This window comes from Geotrypetes seraphini, chromosome 6 (genome assembly GCF_902459505.1).
Source record: "Geotrypetes seraphini chromosome 6, aGeoSer1.1, whole genome shotgun sequence".
Classification (NCBI taxonomy): Eukaryota; Metazoa; Chordata; class Amphibia; order Gymnophiona; family Dermophiidae; genus Geotrypetes; species Geotrypetes seraphini.
In genome coordinates this window covers 171,724,307-171,752,270 of record NC_047089.1, presented here as the reverse complement: position 1 = coordinate 171,752,270, position 27,964 = coordinate 171,724,307, and the positions used below count along the sequence as shown (strand labels likewise).

General features: G+C 40.4%; 1 protein-coding gene across 1 annotated transcript in view; it reads right to left on the bottom strand.

Moving 5' to 3' along the window:
• MID1 (midline 1) overlaps positions 1–27,964 on the bottom strand; it is a 505,597-nt gene extending 477,633 nt beyond the window's left edge. The window contains exon 1 of the mRNA XM_033949016.1: positions 27,851–27,964. The gene's annotated coding sequence lies outside the window, so the exon portion shown is untranslated. The remainder of the gene's footprint in view (positions 1–27,850) is intronic.

Sequence of the window (27,964 nt, the reverse complement as noted above, 5' to 3'; positions counted from 1 at the left end):
ACCTTTCCTGAAGTATGTGCTCCTGGTCTCGTTGCATAGATATATGTACCCAGGGAGAGACGCCCAAGTCAAAGGGCTACATGACTGTGGGCATCTGTGTACTTTTGGGGGAGATTCTGGCACATAGAAGCCTATGTTACTTTTATAGAATAGATTTTAAATAGGTGTCTTTTTTTGTACTTCTTATTTAAGCACATTGTTATCAAATTATCATATTAATGTACCTGAACCTGAGAGGTCTCTACACCAAACTTGCTTCATTAATTCTTTGTACTCATCGCAGTGCGTGCTTCATCAACCACAGTCTTTTTTGTTGCCGATTCACCAAGGGCTCCGACATTCAAGCATTTGAACATGTCTTATTACATTATATTCTGATAACATCTTCCCCCCATCTCGTTCACTTAGCTCCAGGTCATAAGGCAAAGGTGAGTCAGTTCTGACATTTTAAATCCCTTGTAAAAATGAAACTTGAATGCTTTAAAAGAGAACGTGAGTAACAAAAAACTTGCACTGACTCAGTACCAGCCATATGAGTATCGTCCATAGCAGCTGCCAGGACAGCAATGACACGACATGATCTAGGAGAGCTGGCCAATACTCCAGACATATTGACAAAGTTCTTGGTTAGATGTTTAGATGCTAATGAGCTGCCCTCCAGCTCCAGCCTCCCTGCAAGCTCCCTCCAAGCTCCCTCTCTATACAGATCTTCCAAATTGTTAAGTTAAACATAGGATTTTTCTTTACTGCTGCTCACTGTTGAATGAAAATGTGATCTGTATTGACAATACTTTTGCCTTCCTCTTGGTTTTCCCCATGGCTCATGCAGTGCCAGACAAAGAAATACCTTTGGGTTTGATCATCACTGCCTTTCCCTGTACCCATATTGCCCATATGGTATGTTGTATCCCCCCCCCCCCATAGAGTTATGAAAGAAAACCTGATCAGCTAGTCAGGCCACTACTGCAGCTTCCTCTGTATCCCAAATACTGAGGCTAAGAAAGTCAAGATGATCCCCCCAACCCCCACCCCCACTATAACCAACAGAGGATTGGTTCTCATCCTTCTAAATCCTGGTCCTGCTCTCACCAGTGACTTTCCACTGTCTTTGGCACTGATCCGATTTACATGGGAGGGAGAAGAGAAACATTGGTAGGAAGAGGAACAGTGCTGGGGTTAAAAAGAAAAACAATCACCCTGGTCTCCTATTTGAAATATGAATGCAGAAGTTTGGAAAAAAAAAAATTAATAAATTACAGATCAAGGATGGCATAAGGCACTGAATACTCTTACACCAGCTCTGTTTATATATCATACCTAGTCTCTGAATTATACAGCTGTCTTTATGCTTTCCTCTTAATCCTAGAAGTCAGGCTGCCTTTTGCCAACAGAAAGTTGAGCAAAAGAATGTAATGCAGTACTTTGATCCCACTGACACTTGTCTATCTTGAAAGCTATTTCTAGAGCCAACACAGTTGCTGATGGTGCTTTTTGATTAAATGTATGCTTTGGGGGAAGGGAAGGAATTTACTTAGGTCACTTCAGGGCAGTGAAATTACACATACCAGATAAATTGGTCATACAATAAACAATGGCATAATGGAATTACAAAATTCTTAATAAAATCCTATGACTCTTTACAAAAATGCCATAGAGCATGAAATTTGCACGGCATGGTCATAATACTGCAACGTTCTTTGATTACAATTTTACAAGTTCCAACAAGCATTCTGTTGGCTCCGATTGTTTGCTGTGTGTATCCAATGGTCATTTTTCTGTTTAAATTAGAATGAACTAACCCGTGAAAGGAGACATGGAAACTAATGAATGCCTGGAGTGCTCATTTCAAGGTATAATACACAGGCTTTTCCAATGTAGTTGGCGCTTGACAGTGATTAAATCCAAAAATAAAACATTTGCCTGTAAAAAGGAATCCCTTGTCATTAATGCTCATTATTGTTAGCACAAATACTCAGTATTTAAAAATCATAATGTTCCTCCAGGTTAATCCCTAGCCTCCCACTCACATGTGCACTCGCGGAGTAGAAAGTGAGTAATCTCCTACTGGAGTTATACCTTTTATATTAGAGGACCTAGAGAAGAGTTGGTATTTTGATATCCAGGGCTGCACATATCTTCAGAGGGCACCGGCTACTGGTTATTCCTCAGAAACAGCACACAAATAAAACACAGTCCTTACCTCAGAAATCTAATACCAGCTCAGAACTGGCATTAGGTTAGGGTTTTAAAGGGGAAGGGCAGTCCAAAGAAACTGATGGAGAAATGACAGACGAGATTAACACAACTGCAAGGGAGGCAACACAGTTATCATGGGCGACTTCAATTATCCAAGGAGATACCTAGGCATCTCCGCCTGCAGTAGAGAGACCAAGTTCCTGGATGCTGTAGGCGACTGCTTCCTGGAACAACTTGCCAAGGAAAATACGAGAGGAAATGCAGTTCTGGACTTAATTCTAAATGGACTATGAGGGTCGGCGCAAGGTGTAGAAGTAGAAGGGATGCTGGTTAGCAGTGATCACAATATGATCCACTTCAACCTGGACACAGGGGCAAAACATCAATCTAGAACAGTGGTCTCAAACTCAAACCCTTTGCAGGGCCACATTTTGGATTTGTCGGTTCTTGGAGGGCCTCAGAAAAAAATAGTTAATGTCTTATTAAAGAAATGCCAATTTTGCATGAGGTAAAATATGAATCTTTCCTTTTGGCTAAGTCTTAATAATAATATTGTCATTTATAGCTAAAGAGACATATGATCAAGAAAATGTTTTATTTCACTTTTGTGATTGTGATAAACATACTGAGGGCCTCAAAATAGTACCTGGTGGGGCGCATGTGGCCCCCAGGCCACGAGTTTGAGACCACTGATCTAGAATGACGGCCATGGCACTGAACTTCCGAAAAGGGAATTACGAAGAGTTGAGAATCATGGTAGGGAAGAAGATTAAGAAGAGGATAAGTACTGTAAAAATGCTAGAGCAAGCATGGCCCCTTTTTAAGGACAAAGTCATCGAGGCGCAAAATCTATATATACCACGTATCAACAAGGGATCCAAGAGGAAAAAGAACAAGGAATCGGCGTGGCTCACTGTAGCGGTGAAGGAAGTGATCAGAGACAAGAAGACTTCGTTTAAAGAATGGAAAAGGTCAAAAACGAATGAAAACTGGAAAAAGCACAAACAACATCAAAGCAGGTGCCATAAGGCGGTAAGAGGGGCCAAAAAAGACTGCCAGGAAAAAATAGCCAAGGAGGCAAAAAGCTTCAAGCCCTTTTTTCAAAATATTAAGGGGAAATGACCTGCGAAGGAAGCGGTGGGGCCATTGGATGACCATGGAATAAAGGGAGTACTAAAGGAGGACAAAGCCATCGCCGACAAACTGAACACATCTTTTGCATCTGTATTTACCGAAGAGGATATATACAATATACCAGAAGTCAACAGGCTATACGCAAGAAATGAAGACGGGAAACTGAAGGGTTGACTGTCAGTCTAGAAGAGGTATGCAGGCAGATTGATAGGCTTAAAAATGATAAATCCCAGGGACAGGATGGTATCCATCCGAGGGTAATCAAGGAACTGAAGGGGGTTATAGCTGAACTGCTCCAACTAATAGCCAATCTATTGATCAAATCAGGAAGGATTCGAGGGGAGTTCCGGTGACCCTGGATACTGGGAAAGATGGTAGAGGTGCTGATAAAGGACTGCATCATTGATCACTTTGATGGACACAATCTGATGAGGACCGCCAGCACAGCTTCAGAAAAGGAAGATCTTGCTTGACGAACTTACTGCACTTCTTTGAGGGAGTAAACAGGCAGATAAACAAGGGTGATCCAGTTGACATTGTATATCTGGATTTTCAAAAGGCATTCGACAAGGTCCCGCATGAATGACTACTTCAAAAAATTGTGAGCCATGGAATCAAGGGTGAAATACTCACATGGATTAAAAACTGGTTGGCGGATAGGAAACAGAGAGTGAGGATAAATGGACAATACTCAGACTGGAAAAGTGTCACAAGTGGAGTGCTGCAGGGTTCGGTACTTGGGCCCATGCTCTTCAACATATTTATAAACGACCTGGAAATTGGTACGACAAGCGAGGTGATTAAATTTGCAGATGATACAAAGTCATTCAGAGTAGTGAAGACACAGAAGGATTGCGAAGACCTGCAATGTGACATAAATACGCTTGAGCAATGGGCCGCGACATGGCAAATGTGATTTAACGTGGATAAGTATAAGGTGATGCATGTCGGTAACAAAAATCTTATACACGAATACAGGATGTCCAGTGCAGTACTCGGAGTGACTCCCCAGGAAAGAGACTTGGGAGTACTGGTAGACAAGTCAATGAAGCTGTCCGCACAATGTGCGGCGGCAGCGGCAAAAAGAGCAAACATAATGCTAGGAATGATTAAGAAGGGGATCACTAACAGATCAGAGAAGGTTATCATGCCGCTATACTGGGCCATGTACGCCCCCACCTGGAATACTGCGTCCAGCACTGGTCACCGTACATGAAGACGCACATAGTACTACTTGAAAGGGTCCAGAGAAGAGTGACTAAAATAATTAAGGGGCTGGAGGAGTTGCCGTACATTGAGAGATTAGAGAAACTGGGCCTCTTCTCCCTTAAAAAGAGGCGACTGAGAGGAGACATGATCGAAACATTCAAGATAATGAAGGGAATAGACAAAACAGGTTGTTTACCCTCTCCAAGGTAGAGAGAACGAGACAGCACTCTCTAAAGTTAAAGGGGGATAGATTCCGTACAAATGTAAGGAAGTTCTTCTTCACCCAGAGTGGTGGAAATCTGGAACGCTCTTCTGGAGGCTATTATAGAGGAAAATACCCTCCAGGGATTCAAGACAAAGTTAGGCAAGTTCATGCTGAACCAGAGTGTACGCAGGTAAGGCTGGACTCAAATAGGGCACTGGTCTTTGACCTAGGAGCTGCCGCGAGAGCAGACTGCTGGCCATGATGGACCACTGGTCTGACCCAGCAGCGCCAATTCTTCAGTTCTTTTTTTTTAAAAAAAATTATACTTTATTGATTGTTATTACTAAAAATAACAAAATACAGAAAAATTAAACAGTGTTATATATAAAACAAAATCTAATCAGACAAAAAAGAATATCAATTCCAGTCCACATTAATGGAGCCAAATACTACTTCACTCTAGTCATATAAAGAAAAAAAATGATATAGAGTATTCCTGGAAGGCAAATTAGGCCTCAATTAAATATGTCACTTTTTATATTCTTATGTTCTTATTGGTGTACACACATTTCAGCTACAGGTATCCCAGCCCAACATTCCAGCCATTAAGCTGGAGGGGGCACAGAACACACCGCTCCATGCATCGTCATCATCACCATCATCTTTTGCCCCTCTTCTGGCCCGTCACCCCCCTAGTCCCACCCTTGCTGATCTTCCCACTGAGAGAGAAGTGGTAAGACTTCCCCTCGGAATGACGCTGCAGATTAGGAAACAGCCGAGGGTCAGGTCACCAAGCACTGTAACCCTCTCAGTCGTCAATGGCAAGGGCTCCTCCTCCTACTGGGCCACCAACGCTGCTTCACCGACAAGTATGGGTCATCCTCTTCTCAGCTCTCCCAGCTTTACAGGTTGACTGGGCATGTGCACAAGAGCTTTGCTTACCATTCAACTCTTTTGCATATGAACCAGGCAGGTTCCAAAAAAATAACTTCCAGATGCCCTACATGTATAGCAACCAAACACGAATCAATGACCACCACCATTTGTTCAAAAAGATTCTTATAAGTGTCTTCATAGGGCTTCAGACATGCCAATTGGTCACCACATTATCCGTGGTTTCCCACTTTTTGGCTATAGCTTCTTTACTAGCCCACTTAGTAGTTTTCTCGTTTTTAACTATTATTTATTTAAAGTGCTAAAAGTGCTTGCTCTTAATCTCAATAACTTAGTAATAATCTTAATAACTTAGTAATTAAAAACTTATCTTAAATATTTGACTGTTTTTCTTTTCTCATTAATGTTCTTATCACATCGGGAAGGGGACCTGTCACATCGACGTTTCGCCGCTAGGCTGCTTCAAGAAAAGCCCCCTATAAAAACAGGAAAACCATAGTCATGGTACACCCATAAATTTACTGGTTCTAATTCACAACTTCTAAGGGTAATGGCGTCTAAAAATAATCTTTTATCAAACGCTTACCCCTCTCAAAACTCATCTGCACCATCCCGATCCATATATCTCTGTTAGGATAAGATGGCCGCAGCATCTTTTTTGCCTCTATAAGTACCTCCCCCAGTCTGATGTCACTACTAAATTTTAGCGAATCAGGATCTTACACCAGAGAACCCCATTCAATTTCTTGATTTAAGCCTCTAGGTGTCACTGTGTTTAATGAGTAAATCCATTTTTGTTCAAGCATGTTCAATTTTTGTTTATAATTTCCACCCTCCCACCCTTCTTGTACTTGATCTATGACCCGCCAGCTGATATCTTCTAACGTATGAGCATGTAACTTCCAATGCTGGGTTAAAGGAGCTTCAACTACTTTGTTCAAAATTCTAGATTTATGTTCGTTCAATCTGATGTTGATCGGGCGACTCGTCCTCCCCAAATATAAGGTCGCATGGACATATTATAACGTAAACCACATTATGGGATTTACATGTGGTAAAAGTTTTTGCAGATATTAATAGGTCCCTTTGTGGAGGCTGCCAGTCCCTACCTTCCACTGTGGTAGCACACCACTGGCATCTTAGGCACTTTGTATGTCCTGCAGCCCTCTGTTCTATGTTATCAATGGTTTTATATCTATAGCAGGCTAGGCGTTCACAAATATTGTTCCCCCTACTATAAGCTATTATGGGGAATTCATCAAATATTTCGGGAACCACCTGCATTACATGCCAGTATTTTTTCATACTATTAACTAGGATATTAGACCCAGTATAATAAGGGAGCACACAAACTATTCGTGAAGTGCTAGGATTTTCTTCAGATTTATCAATCTCTCCCTAGATATTAACTTGCTGGTCATTATTAGATGGTTTCAAGAGTAATTCTCGGTTGGCAAACTTTGCTCTCAGGAAAGCTCTTTGTACTGATTTTTTTGGGTACCCTCTTGCAAGAATTCTAGATTCAAGATGTTTTGATTGATGTAAGAATTCTTCATCATCTGAACATATACGTTTCAACCTGAGGAATTGTCCAACCAGTAAGTTAAATTTCAATTTATATAGGTGGTGGTGTGAAACTTTAATAATGTATTTCTAGATACTGGCTTTCGATATAATGTAGTACTAAAACTACCAAGTTCATATCTAATCGTCAGATCCAGAAAGTCCACTCTTCCAACATTGTATGTTAAAGTAAACTGAATATGACAATTCAAAGTGTTCAATTCATTCACAAATGCCTTTAAAGATTCTTCAGTATCTGTCCACATCAAAAAGACATCGTCCAGAAATCGCTTCCAAATCAGCGTTTTTCCAAAGTTTTGAAGCGGATAGATCATCCTTTCCTCCATTCTGGCCAAGTACAGGGTCGCCACCGACGGGGCCAACGTAGCCCCCATGGTGACCCCTGTATTTGTAGGTAGAATTTTCCATCAAACCAAAAATAATTGGCCGAAATCACCAATTCAGCTAGCTTTAATACAAAATCAGTTTTTATCCTGGGTTCATTTGTTCTAAGGACTAAAAAATAGCCAATAGCCAATGCTGCCTGCTGTGGAATCATGGTATACAACGACATTATATCCAAGGAGGCCAGAATTGGGTTTTCCACTTTAACTTCAAGATCTTGTAATGTTGTAATAAAATCATAGCATGCATATGATTTGCATACTGTTACTGCTGAACATTAGAAAGTTATTTTACGTGTTGCTCCCACAGTATTTTCCTGCGCTGTACAGGAGTTCTGAGCATTGGCCTGTCTGAGTCTCAAGACTTTGAATAACTTGTCTTGGGTATTGCTTTTGCTTGAAGTAACCACTGTGTGATCTTTTATTTTGGGAGTGTTTTTATTTACAATTGTTACTTTTGTCATTTTGCTTTGTTTTTGTTTCTTTTCCTGTTTTTGCTCAGTTTAGACCATGAGCAAAAGTCTTCCCCTATCCTCCTGGGCCTTTTATTTCCTTTTAGATGCTCTGCTTGCAGTTTTTTGTCCATTGTTCCCCTGTTTAAAGTGACAGTCACCCTTACAAAGTTTCTTTTGTGCAACACCTCCAGGGTTACCCTCACCCCCCTCAGTGAGAGGTCAGTTACAGTTTTTACCTTGAATACTAAGAAGAATTAGTCACACTACTAATACTGAGAAATGACTGAGCCTCGCAACCATGGCATGCAGACCAAAATTCCAGTTCAGTCATGTGTTACGCTCTTATCGAGTCAAAGTGGTTCTGTTTCACTTCAGTTCCATTCTCATGTTTAGACAACTCAAGGTGATGCTGAAAGTACACACACAGGAAGTTGATTGAACCTAAAATGAAGTTTGATTCAATGCGCTGTTTAATACTATACTTAAATTTTCCTTTTCAATAGAAACAGAAAGGGAGTCAGATAAAAGATAAACTATTAGCTATGGAGACATAGGCAATTAAACTTGGTTCAAGTAGTACAAAGACATTCATAAGGCATTACAAAACTCTGCTCATAATCTTAAATCGCTTGGAGGAAGCAGCTTACTTAGAGTCAGCGAAAATCAAAAATGTCAGTGCTTGCCCATTTATGCATTTACTTTCTTTGGATTTAGCTTGCACCAATTTAGTAGTTGTTTAAGGCGAGTTATATTCCAGTACAGTGGATATGTCCCTGTCTCTTGAGGGCTAGAGGCCTTGTCCTACCCCTAAGTGGATGAAAAAATGAGGACAGTGTCAGAACAGGTTGATATTTGGAATACTTAACAATAGCATTAGAAAAAAAATGGCCCCTCTAAAGAAGATCCTATGCTCTACAAACAAATGTTCCCCATAGTTCTCCCCAAAATTAAGGGTTCTTAAACATTAAGGATGTCAACTGGAAAGAAAATGGCAAAAAACATCACCTAGATCAGTGTTTCTCAACTCAGTCCTGGAGTACCCCCTAGCCAGTCAGGTTTTCAGGATATCCACATTGAATTTGCATAAACTTGATTTGCATACACTGCCTCCATTATATGTAAATATCTTTCATGCATATTCATTGTGGATATCTTGAAAACCTGACTGGCAAGGGGGTACCCCCAGGACTGAGTTGAGAAACACTGGCCTAGATGAAGATACGCTCAACTGTAAGAAACACATGGCAATGTACAACCAGGCCTTAACAACAGCCAAAACACAATATTTCTCTGAAAACATTGAACAACCTGCAAATTCAACTAAGCGACTGTTTAAAATAGTAGACTGCCTACTACAAACCCTGCAACAGAACCAGCCCTCCCAGTTACAACTAACTTGCACTGATTTTGCCAAATATATTGCCAAGAAAGTTAAAGGTCTCCACCAAGACCTACAGACAATCCCATCAAAGCTTCCACCAGCTAATTAAGAGAACATTCCCCTCCCCCCCCACACACACCATGTACAACCATCTGGGACTCATTCAACCAGGTCACAGAGAAAGCTCTTGAAAAAACCCTGAAAGGCCTACAACCCTCAACCAGCCCTTTTGTCTCCTGTCCAAAGATAGTAGAACAAGCGACTATAGGCCTCCTTTAAAGGCCACTAAAATTGTTAACTTCCAGTTGTGGAAGGACAGCTTCCAACATTACTAAAAAGAGTTGTGGTGCACCCCCTACCCTCCAAAGAAAGAGAGTTACCTTGAGGAGAAGCTCAAAAACTACTGATCAGTCTACCATTCCTTTCCTGCCAAAACTTATAGAATGGACAGTCTGCATCCAACTCGACTGGCTAATCTAGTTTCAGACCTGGGTACGGAACAAAGACAGTTCCTGTGTCCCTCTAATGATCTACACAGAAACCATGACAGGGGATCTGCCTTAGTACTAGTGCACCTGGATTTCTCAGTAGCCTTCAACACTGTGGATCATGATATCATGCTTACAAGACTGGCAGAAACAGGTATCTGTGGCACAGTATTTACTTGGTTCAAATCCTATTTGTTAGACAATCAGTTCTGTTCAGCAATAGCACATCATTATCTTGGGCACTGAACTGTGAGGTGCCACAAGGATCCATAATACCTTAAGCTACTGGCTGAGCTGCTTCAGTCAATGACACAAAATTCTATATCTATGGTTATGATGCGCAACTACTCATACCTACTGAACCAGATCTACCTCACAGCCTTGAGTAAACTGACTCCCTGTCTATCTACAATTCAGGAATGGACAAACAGCAAACTCTGCGTGAACCCAAGCAAAAAAGAGATCCTTTGGGTTCCTAACACGTGGGCAAAACACTTGACTTCAAAATATCTTTTGGGAAGTATGAACTCCCCCTATAATCACAGGTCCGGAATCTTAGGATACTGCTAGAATTATCACACTCTATTCCCTCTTATTCAAACAACCTTTAAAAAGTGTCTGAGATTGTGTCAGGTTTTAAGTATCAAGTTTCCGAGATTATATAAAGGACAATAGAATTTTGATGGATCCATAAGTCCACTTGTCAGTCCCTATGGCTGAACTCCAAGATTCAAATTGGCGGGTTTAAGGTCATCTGGAAGTATTGGTTGAAGGCGGGTATACGCACTTTGGATGATGTAATATCAGATGGTAAGCTGCTTGACTTTTCACGATTGCAATACACATTTGGTCTTGCTAAATCTCAAAATTATAAATGGTTATAGTTGAAGCAGGCCATTCAGGAGGGGTTCCCTGATTGGAAAAATCTTTAAAAAAAATCAATATAGCTTGCCGGTCTTATGTTTTCAGGCGGATATCCTGGGACATCAGGCCGCTCAGTAGTATAAATTAATATCTGGATTTTTTAATAAAAAACCAAAAGACTGGTCTTCGTGACATTTGGAGTATTGAGATAAAGCATCAGATTCTGCGTTTCAATGGCCACAAATCTGGACTTGGAGGATGAGATGTACGGTGTTTGCATCTATGAGACAAACATGGTTTCTCTTATTACATAGAGCATTTTGGACCCCAGTTCGTTTACAGAAATTAGATAGTTCAAAGTCTAATAGATATTGGCATTGTCATCTTGAAGCTGGGACATTGGATCATTTACTGTACTACTGTCTCTTGATACTTAGATTTTGGAGATCCATCTTGGATCAAGTGAACAATTTATTAGAAAATCCGGTAGCATTGATGTACAATACCATCTTATTTGGTACATTCATGAGAGTTAAAAGTCAAATATCTGCTAGGAATAATAACCTTCTCCTTATAATGACAGGGATTGCCATGCAGCTTATTTTAAAAAATTGGAAGAACTGGGATAGGTTAAATTTCACATTCTGGTGGGAATCCCTCTGTTATATTTTAAAAATGGAACATTTCATGGCCATACAGCAGGGACGTTACAGGAATTTTATGGATGTGTGGGATCCATAGGCTAAATTTTGTAAGGAATGATAACTGATTTTATTTCATTGACCTATAAACATACACATCCAGGGTGGGTGGGGGGAGGGTGAAGGGAATTGCACTGGAATTTGATTCAGGGAATTTATGGCTAGTTTCTTGAAGGTTTTCATTTTACTTGAATATTAGGTGGGAGGGTGGGGGGGAAATATAATCGTACATTAATGTCTGAAAGTTTATTGTGCTTTTCTTGTAATATTATATGTATATGAATTATTTGTTGCACAATTCTAGTTTGAAAATTCAATAAAGATATACAAAAAAAAAAAGCGTCTCTATACAATCTTCAGCAGCTATGAAATCTCTCTCTATATTTTGAAAAGAAAAATCTAACTACAGTGGTCCATGCCATGATAACATCATGACTAGACTACTGCTATTCCCTGCTATACATTGGTCTAACCCAAAAAGAGTTTCAGAATATTGCAGCACAACGGACAGAACATTGCAAGAGGTGTGACCACATCATACCCTTCCTACACAAACTACACTGGCTACCAGTACCTTACAGCAGTGGCGTAGTGAGAGTAGGAGACACCTGGGTGTCTGCCCCCACTCCTTTTTCCCCCACCATGTGTGCCTTACCTTCACCCCATACCTCTTTAACTCTTCGTCAGCGTGAGCAGCATCTCCAACTTGCTGCTTGCGCTGGCCTCTGCTCTCCCGCTGACATCACTTCCTGGTCCCACAACCAGGAAGTGACTTCAGAGGGAGAGCCGAGGCTGATGTGAGAAGGAGGTTGGAAATGCTGCTCACGCCGAAAGAGTTAAACAGGTACAGGGGAAGAAGAGCTGAAGTGATACAGGGGCAGAGAGGAGGAGAGGTGCTGGCAACCCCACCAAGACAACGCTCAGGGAGGTCTGCGCCCCACCTCACCCCCATCCCACATTTTACTGCGCCACTGTCTTAAATTTAAATCTCTATATTTGATTTCAAGGTCCTTACACAAAATGGGCCAGAATACTTAAAGAACAAGCTAGTCCCTTATACACCACTGAGACCTCTGAGGTCCTATTAAGGAGCATCACTATCAAAAGAAATTGTACAATGTGATATCCACCAGTAAGCCTTCTCAGGAGTAGCCCCCATGCTCTGCAATTTACTCTCAGAGGGGCTACATCTAACTCCAGCCTACCCCTGCTTCAGGATGCAGGTGAAAGTCTGGCTCTTCACCTAAGCTTTTAATACATAGTGTTATTGACTATACACTCAGTCTGCACCAGGACTAGCATGCCACACACACTAACTAAATCAGTTCATTATACCTTGTTTAACTATATAAACAACTTGCTTTCAGTTTAGCCTCCCATCTGTTTATCCCAACACACTCTGCGTTTGACCCCTTGGCTATAGGATAAGTTGTATTATAGAAAAGGTTTTTTTATTCAGATTAGTTTGGGGTCCATTAACGACTTTTTATTATCTCTTTTGTTTTATTCCTTGATTGAATGTACTGGAAGGGAGGCGGGGGGGGGGGGGGGTAATTCATTATGTATTGTTACTGATGGATTGTAAGTGCTGATTCTGATTATTAATGTATGTATAATTTTATGCACTTTGTATTAGCCTTGAAAATTTAATAAAGATTTTTTTTTTAATAAAAAAGAAAAGCTTTAGTGTCATATCTATAGGGTTACTAGATTTTCCGGAATGAAAGCAGAATTCTGAACAGATTGAAGGGAGAGAGAGATAGATTAGCGGGAAACCCGTGAGATGCATGTTGCAGTGATCCAGGCAAAAGTGGGAATTCAGTAAAGATCGCCCAAGGTCCCACATGGAACTGTCTTTATAGAATACCGGATTAGTGCACAATTTTGTACCTAACTTGAGGCGCAAGCACTTGTGCTAGCCAAAATCTGGTATTAATTCTTGTGTCCCAGTACTGTCAGACACAGAAATTCAAATATTCTATAACCGCATGCCTAAATCCTGGGAATGCCCCTGACACACTCCTGCCCTGGTCATGCCCCCTTTGAAGTTGCACACGAGATAAGTTAGGTGTGCAAGTTATAGAACAGATCTTCAAATGCACAACTTAATCACTTATAGGGAGCTGTGATACATGAACACTTATCACCTGATAGTATAATTCTCTATCAGCTTATTGCATCCCTTAACTCTATTAGTATTACCGTATATGGGATCCTCAGCGCCACCACTCAGAGCTCAAATAGATTTCATAGCTCTAAGCTTTATGTGTCAGCTCCTCATTGGTTCCCTGTTATTTATTTCATATTCTTAGTATATGCTTTTGTAATGTTTTGTATTATTTTATTTTATAAATACGTTTTTATTAATAATAAATTATTTAAGTACTTAACTTTGACTTGTGGTCTCTGGCTAGGGGAAACATAACACCGACATGTTTCGCTCCTTGAGCTTTATCAAGGCTTGCCCCTAGAAATAAAACAAAAGCTATCAGCTATTATTTGGTCAGCTAAAGACAAATAGTGACAGAACTTGAAGTAATACATTTCTTTTACACTGTCCTGCCTATTTGCTTACCTATAGTTTTCACCGCCAAAACCTGCGACCACTCTATCCTGCAGATATGGCGGCGGCGTTTCTACTAAGGTTTTAAAGACACCAAGACCCACCTAGAACGTGACTGCGTCATTACGTTACTAACGCGTCATCCTGGGTTCCCGATGCTATACTATTAAGAAATATATACTTAAGAAGAAAAGCCTAAATTCTAGCTACCTCCTCACTTTGAAGTTTACTACTTCATATGGATGTTACAACAATGAAGCCCACTCTAATTCGGCATTTAAGCCATGCGGGATCACTGTATTAAGGGTGTGGATCCACCGTTGTTCTTTATAGTTCAATAACTCCTCGATATTGCCTCCCTCCCGTCCCCATTCTATCTTTTCAATTACACGCCATTGAATTTGATCAATGGTGTGTTGATGTTGTAAAAAATGTTCTACCATTGGAGCTTGTATATTTTTTGTTTTTATACGTGATTTATGCTCATTTAGTCTTATATGTATGGGTCTGGACGTACGGCCCACATATACAAGGCTACATGGACATATTATGATGTATACGACGTGAGTTGACTGACAAGTTGTGTTAATGCTTGCTGTGATAACTTTCCCCGTTTGAGGGTCTTTCCATGTGGTGCCTACAATAGTCATGGAACACCATTGGCAATGTCCACAACTTGTGTGTTGTCCTGTCAGATTTATTTTATAATTCCCTAGTTTCTGCTGTATTAGAATCTGCCCAATGGTTTTTCCTCTCTTGAAGGCAAACATGGGAATTTCTTTGAAAATTTCATGCGTTTGCAACACATGCCAATATTTTCTAATATTTGCAATGAGCTCTTTTGCCGCTTCTGAATATGGCAGCACACAAATTAATCTTTCAGTATTTTCTTTTTCAGATTCTCTTTCAGATATCAGAAGATCTCTATTTGCGTATTTAGCTCTTGCAAACGCTTGCTTGATGGCTTTTGCAGGATAACCTCTGGCTTTAAACCGGAGTTTCAACTCTTCCGCCGATTCCATAAAGTCATATAAATCAGATGATACTCGGTGAGTCAATTTTTAAGACTCCGAAGAGTATCATCTGATTTATATGACTTTATGGAATCGGCGGAAGAGTTGAAACTCCGGTTTAAAGCCAGAGGTTATCCTGCAAAAGCCATCAAGCAAGCGTTTGCAAGAGCTAAATACGCAAATAGAGATCTTCTGATATCTGAAAGAGAATCTGAAAAAGAAAATACTGAAAGATTAATTTGTGTGCTGCCATATTCAGAAGCGGCAAAAGAGCTCATTGCAAATATTAGAAAATATTGGCATGTGTTGCAAACGCATGAAATTTTCAAAGAAATTCCCATGTTTGCCTTCAAGAGAGGAAAAACCATTGGGCAGATTCTAATACAGCAGAAACTAGGGAATTATAAAATAAATCTGACAGGACAACACACAAGTTGTGGACATTGCCAATGGTGTTCCATGACTATTGTAGGCACCACATGGAAAGACCCTCAAACGGGGAAAGTTATCACAGCAAGCATTAACACAACTTGTCAGTCAACTCACGTCGTATACATCATAATATGTCCATGTAGCCTTGTATATGTGGGCCGTACGTCCAGACCCATACATATAAGACTAAATGAGCATAAATCACGTATAAAAACAAAAAATATACAAGCTCCAATGGTAGAACATTTTTTACAACATCAACACACCATTGATCAAATTCAATGGCGTGTAATTGAAAAGATAGAATGGGGACGGGAGGGAGGCAATATCGAGGAGTTATTGAACTATAAAGAACAACGGTGGATCCACACCCTTAATACAGTGATCCCGCATGGCTTAAATGCCGAATTAGAGTGGGCTTCATTGTTGTAACATCCATATGAAGTAGTAAACTTCAAAGTGAGGAGGTAGCTAGAATTTAGGCTTTTCTTCTTAAGTATATATTTCTTAATAGTATAGCATCGGGAACCCAGGATGACGCGTTAGTAACGTAATGACGCAGTCACGTTCTAGGTGGGTCTTGGTGTCTTTAAAACCTTAGTAGAAACGCCGCCGCCATATCTGCAGGATAGAGTGGTCGCAGGTTTTGGCGGTGAAAACTATAGGTAAGCAAATAGGCAGGACAGTGTAAAAGAAATGTATTACTTCAAGTTCTGTCACTATTTGTCTTTAGCTGACCAAATAATAGCTGATAGCTTTTGTTTTATTTCTAGGGGCAAGCCTTGATAAAGCTCAAGGAGCGAAACATGTCGGTGTTATGTTTCCCCTAGCCAGAGACCACAAGTCAAAGTTAAGTACTTAAATAATTTATTATTAATAAAAACGTATTTATAAAATAAAATAATACAAAACATTACAAAAGCATATACTAAGAATATGAAATAAATAACAGGGAACCAATGAGGAGCTGACACATAAAGCTTAGAGCTATGAAATCTATTTGAGCTCTGAGTGGTGGCGCTGAAGAGTTATAGAACAGAAGCATAGGGTAGATCCATGCATACCTACTGACTGCCAAGTAATGCTTCTTAACACCAATAAATTGATCACCTATTTAGCTAATTAGTTTACATGCAGATCTGCGATCCATGCCCAAAATTGTGCACCCAATTTTGAGTGATCTATATAGAACCCAACGGATTGTGACACTGAATATCCAAGAAAAGCAGAGGCTAAGACATTTATCCAGATAAATGGATTTTAATATTGCGTCTTAAGTTTGTACCTGAGGCAATGGAGGTAAAGTGACTTGCCCAAGGAGTATCAGTGGCTTGCTTAACACTCAGTTCACTGTTCTAACCATTGGGCTAATCCTCCTCCCAAACCAGCTGAGATGATCTAGTGATTGAGGAGTTACTTGATTGTTGATGCCTCTGTAACGACAAGTAGAATTAGGCCTTTCTGATAAATATGTATGTATGTTAGACTTTTATGCATGTTTTTATGTAAACTATGTAGGTTTTATGCGATATAAATTTTTAAAAAAATAAATATATGATGTTTACAATGCCATTCGTGGGGCCCAGAGACACCAAAAAGGACAAAACCTTTTCCTGTGAAATGCCGAAGCAAGAAGAGTCCTCCAACCTCATGGTAGTTATAGCACTGGAGGTCTGAGTGAGAGATAACAGTTACAACAGAAGGTGAAGTACTGTAGAAGAAAAATTCCACAATTGCACCAGGTTCAAAATAAATATCTGTACATAATATATGAAGCACTTTGATTGTAAATGCAGAAAGGCGGTATATCAAATCCCATCCACAAATAAGTGGGAAGATGAACATACTAAAATATTACAGAAGCCACAGAAATAGGAACTTGCTGCCAGAGAATATGGTAACAGTGGTTAGTGTAGCTGGGTTTAAAAAAAAAAAAAAAAAAAAAGGTTTGGGCAAGTTCCTGGAGTAAAAGCCAATGGTCTGCTATTGAGAAAGGCATGGAGGAAGCCACTGCTTTCTCTGATATCGGTAGCGTGAAATGTTGCTATTAGTTGAGTTTCTGCCAGGTTCTTGTGACCTGGGTTGGCCACTATTGGAAGCAGGATACTGGGCTAGATGGACCATTGGTCTGACCCAGTATGGCTATTCTTATGTTCTTATGTTCTAATGGCCTAGTCAGTGGCGTAGTGAGGGTGGGAGGCACCTTCTCCACCCCCGCTCCTTCCCGACCCTGCCACTCATGCTCCCCTTCCCTTCCCCTGTGCCTGTTTAGATTCCCCGGCATGAGCAGCATCTCTAACTTGCTGCCTGCGTCAGCGTAGGCTCTCCCTCTGACATCACTTCTTGGTTGCGAGACCCAGAAGTAACATCAGAGGGAAGCGCCGAGGGCAGCAGCAGGTTTGAGCTACTGCTCACATGGCAATGAGCTAGAGGTACGGTGGCGGTGAATTGAAGGCGTGTGCATGATGGGGGGAGGGGTGGTGGAGGCAGATACAAGGAGAGGTGCTGGCACCCTCACCAAGACGGTGCCCAGGGCAATCCACTACTTTTAAATCCACCACTACTTTTTAAAAAACTGCTTAAGACAAAGTTATGGCATGATATTTTTTTCTAAAGTTGCTCTTATTCCCTAAGTTAAAGCAGATGGTTATTTTTTTTTAAGCAATGTAAATGGCTCCTTCTGGCTATCGGAGCAGTGCTCTTGGATTGTTATGTTTAAATGTACGTGTATTTTTATGTTTTTTATGTATGGAATCTTGGAAACTGCTGAGATTTTTGGAAGTATAGAAATTTTAAAAAAAATTAATACATCCCCCCCCCCCTCCCACTGGGCCTAGTATCCTAGAATTGTGGGAATCTGTGGGAATGATAGGAGGAACAAGAGAACTGCCTGCATCTCGTGCTGGTTGGAGAGCTACACCACAAACAGCCTCACGAAGAACAATCATGCCTGGGAGCTGTACAAATGATTAGTATAATTACATCTGGCTGTGCTTATCTCTCTATGATACTCTACCAGGGGTAGGCAATTCCAGTCCTTGAGAGCCACAGGCAGGTCAGGTTTTCAGGATATCCACAATGAATATACATGATATGGATTTGCATACACTGCCTCCTTGAAATGCAAATCATATTCATTGTGGATATCCTGTAAACCTGACCTGCCTGTGGCTCTCGAGGACTGGAATTGCCTACCCTTGCTCTATATCTACACCACTGACCAGATTACAGGAAAGAAGCAAGTCTCAGAGCTCCCCTTCCTGTCGTTCTCTCCTTAATTGTATCCTATCCTATTTCAATTGTTATTTCTTCTCACTTTCCTTTTGTCTCATGCAAGTCTTGTACTAGATGTTCTTGACTAGTAACACCATTTGAATAATGTTGGTTTTACTCTTTTTAATTGTATTGCTAGTGGCATTTTTTGTTTTTATTTCTTTTCCCCATTATTTTCAAAATCTGTATCTCGCTTAGAAGTTGGATAAGCGACAGTATTAAATTTTAATAAAAACTTGAAACTTGAACCTGACTATAAAAAGGAAGAGATTTCAGTAAACTAAAGAGATTTTCTATATCTACGTAGTAAAGTAAAATCATACACTTTCCCTACATGAAATATGGTTATTGTCTAAGATATACGAGACTTTTTCGTGACAGACTTGGTAAGTACGTGGTTTGTGTGAATTTTTGGAGGATCCTCGGATTGCCATTTGAGTAAATAACATCGATCCTCATTCATTTTCAGGTGTATATGTCATTTACTTTTTGTTATGTTTTTTTCAAAATTAACAACATAAGAATGCAACATAATAATAACAACAATGATGAATTTTGAAAAAAACGTATAACAAAAAGTAAATGACATATATACCTGAAAATGAATGAGGATCGATGCTATTTACTCAAATGTCAATCCTAGGAGCCTCCAAAAATTCACACAAGCTATATACTTAACAAGTCTTTACGGTTCTTAAAGTTTTACAGAAGATATATCATTTGATATTTTGATTTTGAGTAGCCTTATTAATCCCCCTCCCCCCCCTTTTACTAAACCACGATATTAGTTATTAGCACATGGAACCGCGCTGAATGCTCTGCGCTGCTCCTGACGATCATAGAAACTCTTATGAGAGGCGGGAGCAGCATGGAGCATTCAGCGCAGCTCCCTGCTCTAATAACTGCTTTCGCAGTTTAGTATAAGGGGGTAAATGCAGTACAACATTACAATGTTGAAACAATACATGGTAAAAACATTTTAATATACAGCATAGGGTGTAAGCAAAAAAAGATAAAGTAACAGGAGTAAGAAAATAAGGAGGACTAATTTAAAGAATTTGCACATGAGGTCGGAATGGTAGTTTTAGCGCAGGGTATATGGTAGGAGCATATTCTACAGAGAAAAGTAGATACCTACTTTCTTTTATAAAATACAAGCATAATGAGTGTATACTGAATGAGCACAAGCAGTTAGGCACTTACATCAGTTGTCTCTGTTCTCTCTTAAGCGGAGTGGAAGTCCTCCACTTACAGCCTGGCCAGTAGGAGTTGCTGTTTCACTATCACATTTTCAATAGTGAGGGACAGGCAACCTGCTTGTCCCCAGTAAATTGAAGCCGACACCAAGGGCTCCTTTTACTAAGCTGAGCTAGCGGTTTTAGCGCACGCTTAGTGCGCGCTACAATGCCGCACGCATTAGACGCTAACGCCGCCATTGAGCTGGCGTTAGTTCTTCTGCGTAGCGCGGGGGTTAGCGTGCGCTAATCTGCACCACGCGCTAAAAACGCTACCGCAGCTTAGTAAAAGGAGCCCATGAGTTCCACAGAAAAAAGGAAAAATCCAAAACAAAAAAGACTGTGGAACCAGTGCCACAGCCAGGATGAGAGGTGACCGGGGTGGTGGTGCCCCTCCCCTGCCCTCATCTCCACACGCTCTTTTCTTTAACGTCACTTCCTAGGCTTATATAGGCCTGGGTCCTCCTCTCTATGGTTTACTAGCCCATCCCCCAGACTACTTAAAACACATGTTTGCAGCTCTACTAGGTTTCCTATAGCAGGTGCTGATGTTCCGAAGACAGGTATGTATTTTTTTATTCTGATATTTGTGACAGTGTGAGGTGGTCAGTGATCACTGGGGAAATGTGTGTGTGTGGGAGGGTCTTTATGTTGTCTCTACAGTGGTTATCTGGTTACTTTGGATACCTTTTTGTCACTTATACCTGCTTTTACATCATCTATGACACAATGTTTTAAATTTCATCCACAAAGTCTTGTAAAACATTTGATTATCCTTGCAGGACCTCTAAGACTAGGTCGGCCCACACCTCACCCAAATACCGCACTAACCACTCCTCCAGATACTCCCCTTTCAGCTCCGGGCACAAAGTGGCATTCAGAGGCCTAAAAAGTCACTGGATAAGTCCAGAAATTCAGTTTGATTATCAGCACTGATATGAAATTCCCCTTGACTTCATATCAGTTTGGATTTTATCGCTATGGATGTGGAGAGTGTATGGATTATTTTTCTGATGCAGTTTTGAATTTGATTTTTCACTGAAGAGTTTTGGGGACAGGGAAACACCAGATTTAGTTTGCCAGATGGGACAGGGCGCCATGGCATTCTAACTATTGCCTTCCTGATCAGGAAAGGACATTGGAGAAACAGCTGAGATAAAGTATTATTCTTATCATCTTACTCTGCTTATTTATATATGGAGGGTTTTTTTGTATGCATGGGTTATTGAATTTACTTGAATTCTCTTGTTTTGTAACTATATATTTTTGAGAATTTAGTTATATATTTTGTCTTTGATAAATCTTTCTCTCGATTGTAGTTATTTTTGTAATAACAATAATCAACATATAACTAACAGTATGGATGTACATTAAAAAATTTCAACAAAATAAGTCTGCTACGTCACTATGGGTCCTTTTACTAAGCTGCGCTAGCGGTTTTAGAAGGCGCTGCATTGCTGCACACACTAGACGCTAACGCCAGCATTGAGCTGGCGTTAGTTCTTGGCACGTAGCACGGGGTTAGCGTGCACGGCAATGCAGCACGCGCTAAAAATGCTAGCGCACCTTAATAAAAGGAGCCCTATATTTTATGAGAGGTTTCCATATCTTACGCCAGTGGTTCCCAACCCTGTCCTGGAGGAACACCAGGCCAATTGGGTTTTCAGGCTAGCCCTAATGAATATGCATGAAGCAAATTTGCATGCCTATCACTTCCATCATATGCAAATCTCTCTCATGCATATTCATTAGGGCTAGCCTGAAAACCCGATTGGCCTGGTGTTCCTCCAGGACAGGGTTAGGAATCACTGTCTTACGCTATATGTGCAAAAGCCCTTTCAAATTTAGCTATGAGACATACAGAAGTAATATATTCAATCCTCGTAAAATCTTTCCAATGGCTAAGAATTGTCTTTATTGCTAAATTTAGTAAAATTTGCAATAATTTAGTTAGTTCATCTGTAATTGGGGCCTTTAGACCCTTTAGACCTATTCTACCCAACAGAATAACATTTATGGTTAGTTGAATGTTAACAAACAAACATCAAACAGTTTTTAAGTCAAACACCTCCAATGCAGGGGAACAAAAAGAGTCTCTAAATTGGGGCTCGACAATCTTGAAAATATGTAGCACAATCCTACCATTGAGGCTTCTTGTTATATAAACTGTCCCTGGCATAGTAAGGAGGGTGGTCCACCCTGAGCGCTGTCTTCCTCATGGCACCAGCGCCCCTCCTTTTCTCTGCCTCCTTCCCCTGCCCCCTTTCCCATTCCTTCCCCATACTTTTTTTTACTTTGGCCAAGCAGCAAACTTGCTGTTCACGCCAGCTATGGAGCTCTTTCTAACGTCACTTCTGGGAGAGAGCTCCAAAGCTGACGTGGTCAGCGAGTTCATCGCTGCTCGTGACGAAGTTAAAGAGTTATGGGCATGGGCTTACACGAGCATGGCAGGGAGAGTGGGGAAGAGAGCAGGAGAGGGGTGCCACTGCCCTGGGCGCTGGTCACCGTCGTTACGCCGCTGGCTCCATAAAAAAAGGAGGAGAGACTGAGACATCTGGGGTTTACTTCCATTGCTTTCAATGGAGCCATATGGTAACCCCAGTTCTAGCTGTATCACCTATACCAGGGGTAAGCAATTCCAGTCCTCAAGAGCCGGAGTCAGGTCAGGTTTTCAGGATATCCACAATAAATATGCATGAGATCGATTTGCATCTCAAGGAGGCAGTGCATGCAAATCCATCTCATACATATTCATTGTGGATATCCTGACAACCTGACCTGGCTCCGGCTCTCGAGGACCGGAATTACCTACACCTGACATATACACACACAAGCAGGAGGAAATATCCACCCCCCCCCCCCCCCCACATACACTTATAATGGTTCTAACACAGTTAAAACTTGTCAGACACAAATCAGGGCTTTAATATCGAAGTAGATATGAAATCTTGTTTGGCCCTTTCTTCAGACAGTTCCCCTTTCTCAGGGTAAATTGACAGAATGAGGTGGGGAGGCATCTAGCAATTGCAACACTTACATGTAAACTCATATAAAGGATCCTATAAACATAAACTGATATTCAAAGCTGTTTGCATGGATTATGCCACTGGCTCATGGTAACACACACAGTGAGGAATCCACCCTGTGATGTTTCACAGCAGAGTATAGGAGTGGTTTACCATTGCCTTCTCCTAGAAACATGATGGCAGATAAAGGCTAAATGGCCCATCTAATCTGCCCATCCATCCATCTCCTGTGCAGTGTGTGTCTCCACTATGTTGCTGCTGTCATATAGAGCCCCTCAGCCTAAAGCACCTAGTATCCTGTAATGGTCTCCCATCCAGGTACTAGCCAGGCCTGATCCTGCTTAGCTTCTGATATTAAGAGTAAGTCTACTCAGGGCAGCCAGGCTTTAGGCTTCGAAATTGTTTAATCAGCCAGAAATGGCTTCTAACTGGTTAAATACCTTGTATGAGGCTTGCTCCCAATTAAATTTTATTTTATTCAGTTATGAGCTTGCTATTCATTATTTAAGCCAATTCACTAATTAACATCCCTCCCCCCCCCCCACCCTTTTTACACAATCGTGCACCGACCAGCATGCTGAATGCTCTGTGTTGCTCCAACAGTCATAGAAACTTTATGATCATCAGAGCAGCGCAGAGTATTCAGTGCGCCGGCCGGTGCTAAAATCCTCTTGTGGGGTTTTGTGGGGTTAAATTAGGTGTTCAGCTAAGCACCTCTTACAGAATTTCCCCCTAAGTGCTCTGCATTCTGGTGCCTCACTTTTGGCATGCTTTATAGAACTGCACCCATTTAGTAGAGAGACTCCCTGCTTCTTCTCACTTTCAATCAAACACAGACAAAATACGCGTGGGCTGGCTCCTTAGGTTAAAGTTGTATGACTGGCTACAACAGACGAGGCCTCTTGAAACTCAGGATACTGTGGAGTCTATTAGTGAATGGAATCCAGCTGAAGATGAGGCCTACTCAACCAGTTAGGTGAATCAGCAATCTTTTGAATACCAATTCTTTTTTCCATTTTTCTTTCAATTTTCAGGAATGTTTGAAGAACTGACTTTATTGATTTTTATAGTCTTGTGAACGAAGTAAAAGAGAAGTCAGCCAATGCCTTCCCTTAAATACCACAGACTCTAGGTTCAGTGTATGCCAAAAATAATATTCTGTTATAAATGTTAAAAATAAAGCTGAATATTTGTTCCAGAGACCAAAAGGTGTGGAGAAGACTGTTTCTAATGTTTCACATATGAGTTATCTCTCAAAGAGGAGCACCAGCAGATTAATGTGCGATAAAATCACTCATCTAGTCATTTAGACTTCTGCAACTGACATCCCAACTTCATTTTTAAAATACGTAAATCTGAAACAATAGATGAATGTTATGATTGTCAGTATGCCTGTTTTCCATTGCAAGGGTGTGAATTGTTTGGGGTTTTTTTTATCACCACTAAATTGTTGTAGTGGTAATTATTCCTTGATTTCAGACTCTCTCCTTTTGTGTACTCTTGTGTTAACACTCAGTTTTGAACTTCATTGCCTTTAATCCAAATCAATGACATAAATCCAGCTGTCACATGAAAACATAACCTGTCACATAACAGCTCTTGCATAAACAAGTCTTCCAGGATTACGCCTTCTATCCTATCTTCATCATGAGTCTCTCCTATGACAATGCGGGCTTTCTCCCATTCTTTATGGCAAAAACAATCATTAAAAAAAAAAAAAAAAAGATACCCACAGACACTCCCTTAAGGAAGGTATAAATGCTTACGCTTTTGGTATAGTTACCTGTATAGATATCACACACAGCATTTGCAAAATGACATCCAAATCTGAATTTGGACATTTTGTGGAACACACACAAAAATTCAGTAGGGAATATGACCATTTTCAAAACAGAAAAATGCCTATCTTTTTGTTTCGAATATGAACATTTCTCAAATGTGCTTGTTCTCAGTGCATCTATCTTTTTTAATCATTAAAAACATCGACCTACACAACATCCAAAAGAAAAACAGCCAAACAATTCATTGGGATATAGGAAGGGCCAGCATTTTTAGCAAACTGTCCACACAGTCATTCCAGCAGAGCAGTGGGGCCCTTTAGGGGGCACTACAGTAAACTTCACATAAAAAAGACCCAGGTACACATCTCACCATAATCCCCTTATAGTGTATGGTGAGCCTTCCTAAAACCACCCAATACCTACTGGACCCAACTGTACACTGTCATCAATAGCCCTTATGACTGCAGGTGTCACCTATATTTAGGAACAGTAGGATTTGGGTGGATTTTGGAAGGCTCACATACCCCACCATAAGTGGTTGACTACACCACCCACTAGCCTACTCCAAGAACCTGTTTGCTGTTCTACTAGGACAGGCCATAACATCTTCAGCTGGCATACAGGCAGGTATGTACTGTTTCATCACATCTATGGGAGGTGGGGGAAGGGGGGGTCACTGATCACTGTGGGAGTATGTGTGTGTGTGATTGTGTGGGGGTAGGGTGAGGGGGGTTATGCCTTCATCCCTTCAGTAGTCATCTGGTCAGTTTGGGCACCTTGTTGGCACTTATTCATTGTTTAAACAGGTCTAGGCCCAAATGTCCAAATTGTAACCTGGACATTTTCTAAAATGTTTGATTATTGCAGAAAACCATCTAAATCATAAGCCCACCTAGTCCCACCCAAACCACGCCTCTACTATGCCCCCTTGGGATTTAGACGTATTGCAGACAAGCACCATAGAAATCCGTCTACAAAATATGTTTCAAAAATAGCAAGAAAAACATCAATCTGCCCCTTTATGGCGCATTTGGGATGTTTTTCTTAGGTGAAAATGAGCCCCATAATGTTCCAGAAGACTTACCAGTAACTGAAACTGAATGCAAACATCTAGAGGTAACATCAAATAATTCCTGCCCTTCCTGATGATGTCAGATCAAAAACATTCCAGGGATTGTGTAAAAAAATAATATATATATATATATATACACACACATTTAAGTAGATTCAAACCTATGCTTATAAACCAAGGTGACCAATCAATGAAGGCTTCCTTTGGATCCACATAACAAATATATAGCATAAACAACAGTGTAAAAGAAAACCCTACTTTTTATGTTAAACTGATAATTCTGCATGTTTAACTAAATCACAAAGATTCAATTTTGCCGATACACTTTATATACATACATACATGCAGGCACTCAAGTAACAAAGAGTCCCATGCAATCTACTTTCTGAAATAAGTATTCAGGTATGACAGTGGGGATATGTAAATGAAAAATAAACTACTTCCAGGACACTTAATGCAAAAGTTATAGGGGGGAGGGGAGGGCATAGAGAAACAAAGGAAAGCTATTCCATAAGTCTTCTTGCCTTCAGATGCTAAGCTAAAATATCAGGATACAGAAGATGCATACAAATAAATATAAATACATGCTAACCATATAAAATAAGCGGTAATCAATGAAAACTGGAAAGCATAAATTGAAACCGTCTAAAGTTAAGTAAATTATGGCTTCATCAAATAAAGTTCACATCGGTCTTTATGCATGGCTACTAGCTGTACAAATTATCCAAAGGGAATACCGTATTTATAGGAATTTCTGTCCTCGGAGCTGCTTCTCTCCCGATGTTTTAGGAAAGTTTGCTGCACTATTTCAAGCAGCTGCCTACATACAACAGCCATACAAATACTGACCCTTTAGAAATGCAGATTGCACTAAATAACCCCCACTCCTATTGAAACTATACTCCAGACCTCTTCTTTCTGTACTAGTAATTACTTGCTACACTTTTACATGGGGGGGGGGGGGGAGATTTGAGTTTTTCTGGAATATTAGGTCGTGAACCCATGTTTAAAATTCACAAAAAGTTACCAGTTACAAAGTTTTGCAATTTTTTTCAGTGGCACATTAGTTTGTTCCGCGAAAGCAGAACAGAAGAGGAATCATCTGATTTTAGACTCTTGTGCAGACAACTCCGAATCTTTTTTCTCTTTTTCACTGGTTATTGTTTGGGTAGGAAGTTTCCTACCCTAGATTTCCTTTTGCGGTAATGATGGTCAAAACGCATTAATACTGCTGTTAATTGCCCAGCTCATTGGTCATTGTTACCCAATTGTTTATTTTACAAAACTCTTCAATAAAGATGATTGAACTAAAAAAAAAAATCACAGTAGAATTGTAACAATGGTACATGCAAAATGTTGAAATTATGGTACAGACTAAGGTGATTTTAAATCTCCATTTTAACCAATAGGACTAAAACTCCCCAACTGCCTATATTTTAAACAGGCTTAGTTCTCTAGTCTAATCGGTCATGCTCCATCCTCACCGGTGTAATTTACTAATAAGAGAGTTATAGCCTTTCTGGCTAATTAAAGATATTTGAGGGGGTGCTGAAAAGTTCTTAGCCCAAACAACTTCCTAAATTCTGAGCATTACTTTTCTACTGCAACTGAAAAGAATGTTATCTTGTTAAGTGCTAATTTGCAGAAGTTAAATTCTATGTCTATGTCTATTATTATTATTATTATTTTATATTGTTTCAGCTCATTGATTGAATTATACATATCCCCCTCAATCTCTTCTTGGTTGGGCTGAGAACTTTTCAGCACCCCCGTGTATCACAAGCAAGCATCCTGGGCTATTTGATAAGCCGAGACATTTTAAAATAAAGGCTCAGGAATAGAAAAACCACACATTCAAAACAGGCAGAAGTCTGAGAGAAATTAAACAACCATAAAAGTCTAGCTTTAGAATGTGACTGAAAGTTGCTAGCTCTCCCCCTGACAGATATCCTGTCCCTTACCTGCGTCTCCATTTTCCTCGGTTCTGCTCCGTGAGTTCTGCTGAGGAACAAAAACTTGAGATTGTGTAGCTCTGGCAGTCCCAAGAAGCCTGCTCTCTCGGAGGAATCAGCTGA